At 34.9% G+C, this 5,450-nt stretch overlaps 1 protein-coding gene across 1 annotated transcript in view; it reads right to left on the bottom strand.

The window, feature by feature from the left end:
- Positions 1-4,119, bottom strand: part of LOC107755052 (amyloid beta A4 precursor protein-binding family A member 2-like) — a 38,442-nt gene extending 34,323 nt beyond the window's left edge. Inside the window, 1 exon segment of the mRNA XM_016571693.1 lies at positions 4,090-4,119. The gene's annotated coding sequence lies outside the window, so the exon portion shown is untranslated.
- Between the last annotated feature and the right edge of the window lie 1,331 nt (positions 4,120-5,450).

The raw sequence follows: 5,450 nt of genomic DNA, 5'->3' as shown, positions 1-5,450 counted from the left end.
AAATGTAATTTATTTATGTGATCAAAGCTGAATCTTCAGCATCATTACACCAGTCTTCAGTGTCCCTTCAGAAATCATTTTAATGCTGCTTAATTTGCTGCTTAATCATTATCAGTTAAAGAACAGCATTTATTTGAAATTTAAGTACTTCGTAATATGTGTAAATATCTTTACTGTCACTTAAATCAATTTAATACAACCTTGTTGAAGAAAAATATTAATTTATATTTTTTAATCGTACCCAAGACTGAATGGTATCACATTTTCCACAAAAATATGAAGCAGCACAACAGTCAACATTCAACATTCATAATTATCAGAAATGTTTCTTGAGCAGCAAATCAACACAAGAATGATTTCTGAAGGATCATGTGACACTGAAGACTGGAGTAATGACTGCTGAAAATTCAGCTTTGATCACAGCAATAAATTATATTTTACTATATATTCGCATAGACGACAGCTATTTTAAATGGTAACATTATATATTTCACAGTACTGTTTACTGAATTTTTTCATCATCAAAATAATCTGTATACCCTTTTCCACAATTGGAGCTCTATTCCTTAAAATAATAGATGTCAAGCTCCTGCAAAAGTACAAATACTGTATATTACCAATAGAAAGGCACCATAAAAAAACAGTCCGCATTCTGCACTATTCAAGACGATAACAGAGCATTGTGCCATATGGACTGATAATATTGGTATTTAACTTTAGTGATATTAAACTGTCCCTCGTAAAAATTCTTAAATTATTTACTATTTGCCATTTACACCAGGAAAGACAAATTATAATGTAAAGAATGCCAGTCATTTATGGTGTGGTGCAGTGTGTTGCGGACCGGGGTTGGTGGGCCGCTCTGTACTAAAATGTCCAGGGCCACTTTTTGGCCCCAGTCCGCCCCTGCCTGGACTTTTGCCTGTTTGTGGATTACCTGTTTGCTTCGCCCTCTGGATTACGTTCGCCGTCGATTGACCCATGCCTGTTTTAGGATTACTCTTTTGTTTTGCCCTGTCTAGGCTATATCTGTTTGCTGGTATTGACCACTGCCTGTTTTTCACCATGTCTTGGAATAAAGCTTTACATATGGATCGGCACGCCTCTTGTCTCGCTGACTCTGTAACAAGTCTATAGTAATTATTATTATTATACTTTTAAATATTTTGTAATGAACATTTAGTATTTTTTATAAATAAATAAATAATTTAATGACAAATATAAATATTATTTCTAGCAAATATGGAAAAAAACTTTTATAAACCTATACACAGGTGTGGGGTCAGTAAGATTTTTACATGTTCTTGAAAGAAGTCTCTTATGCTCATAGAGGATGAATTCTATTTCAGTATATTTTTTAAATATATGTAATTTATTCCTGTCATGGCAAAGCTAAATTTTCAGCAGCCATTACTCTAGTCTTCTGTGTCACATGATCCTTCAGAAATCATTTTAATATGCTGATTTGACACTCAGTTGTACTGCTTAATATTTTGATATTTTTTTAGCATGATTTGGTGAATATAAAGTTCAAAAGAACAGCATTTATTTGACAGATTTTTTGTCACTTTTGATCAATTTAATGTGTCCTTGCTGAATAAAAATAAAATAAATATTAATTTATTAATTAAAATAATAATAATAAATCTTACTATCTCCAAACTTTTGAATGGTAGTGTATAAAAAAAAAAAAAAGATCATTATTTTATGGTTAGGCCAGTGGAATTGTTGGCAGTAAAAATGAGGGGGGGAAATGACCCAAATGGGCCAGCCGAAAAGAAAACCCTTACTGTTAAGCACTGACCATAGTATCAATAAATGTACTGTCTTTTGTAGAAAAATCTCTTTTTGCTGGCTCTTGAACATTAAGATCTTGACATCTTGGGACCCACGGAAATGCTAGGATAAATCTTACATGCCTAAATTGCAGTTTGAAAAGATGTGAACATGACAGAAAGAATGGTTGACGTTTCCTGTCAGAAGCTTGTAAGAGTAGGCAAGACAAATTTCACCAACATAAAAAAGCAATTAGATGTCAGTGTTCGGAGATAAATCATGACAATAGCGGCTGTAGAGGTTGCATAATCACACACACAATGTAAAACTCAAATCAAACGTGCAATGGTGCTGGTGTAAATCTTGTTCACTCTCTCACAGACACACACATGCACACAATACCATGTTGCTGTCTCCGTCAGATGCCTGCAACAACAGCTTACGGAGAGACTTTTATTGCTGCTTTCCCTTTTGTTCATCCTTTCTCCCTGCCTTTAATTACGCCTTCCATCACCAGTCATTGTGGGTTCAATAAAATTTGTACATGTTCTTGAAAGACGTCTCTTATGCTCACTGAGGTTGAATTCTATTCGAACATATTTTAAAATGTAATTTATTCCTGTGATAGGTGAATTTTTAGCAGCCATTACTGTAGTCTTCAGTGTCACATGATCCTTCAGAAATCATTTCAATATGCTGATTTGGCGCTCAGTTGAGTTGTACTGCTAAATATTTTGATTCTTACCATTTTTGATAAATGTAATGCGTCTTTGCAGAATAAAAATATTAATTTCTTTCAAATAATAATATTAAAATAAAAAATAAATCTTACCGACTCCAAATTTTGAATGGTAGTGTATAAAAAAATAAGATGATTTTATGGATGGAGCAGGGGAAATGTTGGCAGTAAAAATTAAGAAAAAAAAATGACCCAAGTCGGTCAGCTGAAAAGAAAACCCTTATTATTAAGCACTGAAAATAGTATCAATAAATGTAATGTCTTTTGTAGAAAAATCTCTTTTTGCTGGCTCTTGAACATTAAGATCTTGACATCTTGGGACCCACGGAAATGCTAGGATAAATCTTACATGCCTAAATTGCAGTTTGAAAAGATGTGAACATGACAGAAAGAATGGTTGACGTTTCCTGTCAGAAGCTTGTAAGAGTAGGCAAGACAAATTTCACCAACATAAAAAAGCAATTAGATGTCAGTGTTCGGAGATAAATCATGACAATAGCGGCTGTAGAGGTTGCATAATCACACACACAATGTAAAACTCAAATCAAACGTGCAATGGTGCTGGTGTAAATCTTGTTCACTCTCTCACAGACACACACATGCACACAATACCATGTTGCTGTCTCCGTCAGATGCCTGCAACAACAGCTTACGGAGAGACTTTTATTGCTGCTTTCCCTTTTGTTCATCCTTTCTCCCTGCCTTTAATTACGCCTTCCATCACCAGTCATTACAACAACTAATTATCATTGTGCTTCTGCTCCTCCAATCTTACAGCGCTCTGAGCGTGTGTGTGTGACACTGCATGAATTTGTCGACTCATAGAACCTTTTATTGTCTACACACATACCGCAGCTTTTAATGAAGCCTTGATTTTTTTGTGCCTTCACATACTATAGCACATTCAACCCTTATTAAACTCATCATCATATTTAAACCCTGTCTGAATGATCATTTTTCACCTCTCAGAACAACACCTCTTTGAAGAAATCACTGTTTTCTCTCCACCTGTTATTTAGGAGCATATATCACAACAAGTACTTTATGAGCCCTCCCCCATCTTCTATCAATCATTCCCAACCGACACTCTGGTAACTAAAGGCAACAGCCTCCCAAAGGCACCCCTGACCTTTCACCTCATTGTTCAGACATAAGACACACCTAGGAATAATGTCTGGAGTGTGGTTAACCGAATTTATCACACACATACACACACACACACATATAGCGTACATATCATTTCCATTTACTGAAGCTGAATACATTACCATGCCAATGACCAGACTGTCAGGAAAGATGCACAAGAAATCATTCTCATCTGCATGGAACAATCGGGATCACGTTCATTTATGCACATCATGTTTGAAACATAAGGGCATTAAAGCAGCACAGCAGACAATATACTAAAATTAACTCAACCAAACAGACCAAACTGTAATTCAAGCTTATTTGGGTTTTAAATATAAATGCTAAAATGATTTTAAATCCCTGGACTAAAAATGTTATTAAATAAAACAGCTGACACCGTCGTTTAAAGACACCCAAAAATGAAAATTCTGTCATAATTTACTCACCCTTGTGTCTTTCAAATGTTTATGGCTTTCTTTCTTCTGTGGAACACAAAAGAATGTCTCAGTGTTTTGTTTTGTTTTTCTTTTGACAGTCAACGAGGTCCAGAACAGCCCCATTGAGTTTCATTGTATGAAACATGGCTTAACAATTAAATAATTTTACTAAATAATATCACTATATACAGTATATTACAAAGGCTTTGTTGGCCAGTGCTGTGCAGCACCCATGACACACACTGAAGCTGTGCGATACCACACACACTTGGCAGTTCATGGCTCAGGCTTCATTTAGCATGGGAACAGAAATCCTGCAAATTACCCAGAACCGTTTTGTTAATTGGCCACAGAACATTTTAATTGAAAATTGGCATAAAACTGCTGTGGACTCCTGCAGAGAACTTTACAAGCTCCAACTAGATCAGACACAACAAATGGCTGTAAAATGCCTTTTTTAGTCCCATGCGCAAATGACAAGAGATGAGCAAACCTATGGAGTAGATTTAATACGACTTAAATGCAAAAAAATAAATAAAAATCTGAATACACGTTTTCCCAGATAACGTATATCTCCAGTTATCATTTACCTCTCTGTGCCATTTATACATAAAATGCATTAAAATCAATTGCCAAATAGAATAGCATTATGAGGTCATGTGACTGTAGCATAAATATTACATGTAGACAGTATAATGTGCAGTATGCAGTATACTAGAATCCATTCCCCCCCCCCTGTATTTTCTGCTCTCTATGGCAAAAAATAACAACAGAGCATTTTGAATGCTTTTCACAGAGGTCACTGGTAAGACTCAGTGAATAAATCTCATCCCACAGTTCATTCTTTCAGTTAAAATCTATCTTTATTCGATAGTTGAACCTTGCTGTAATGCATTCCATTGTAGTTGTGTACCAAAAACTAATATAAAAAATGATGATGCTGGAATTTTAGTTTGGACTCTGGAGGACAGAATTCACAAATAGTATTCTAATTTAAGAACCATTGTTTAAACCAAAAACACTGTTACAAATACAAAACCACTGCTAGAGAAAACAAGCATCTATGCCATCAGACTTTTGATCCAGAACCTTATAGTTACTGATGACGAGAGTGATGTAGTAATGTTCAGTGTGAAGCTTACACTGCGATGTACCGGAGAGAAAACAGATTTGACCATCTGATTTTCAATATTTTAAAAATATTTGGACTTTATATCGAAAAATTACCTCAACTTAGCACCTGCAAGCTTGTTAGCTAGACAGTTAGCATCAGCTAACAATATTTACTTATTTTCAGTATGGTTATGAATAAACATTCATATCTGTCTACTCGGCTAGTTAATCCAAACAATATAAAAATTTATACTGTT

This window comes from Sinocyclocheilus rhinocerous, unplaced genomic scaffold (assembly GCF_001515625.1).
Source record: "Sinocyclocheilus rhinocerous isolate Xijiao unplaced genomic scaffold, SAMN03320098_v1.1 scaffold591, whole genome shotgun sequence".
Taxonomy (NCBI): Eukaryota; Metazoa; Chordata; class Actinopteri; order Cypriniformes; family Cyprinidae; genus Sinocyclocheilus; species Sinocyclocheilus rhinocerous.
The sequence above is the reverse complement of the archived record's forward strand: the minus strand, read 5'-3'. Positions and strand labels throughout refer to the sequence as shown.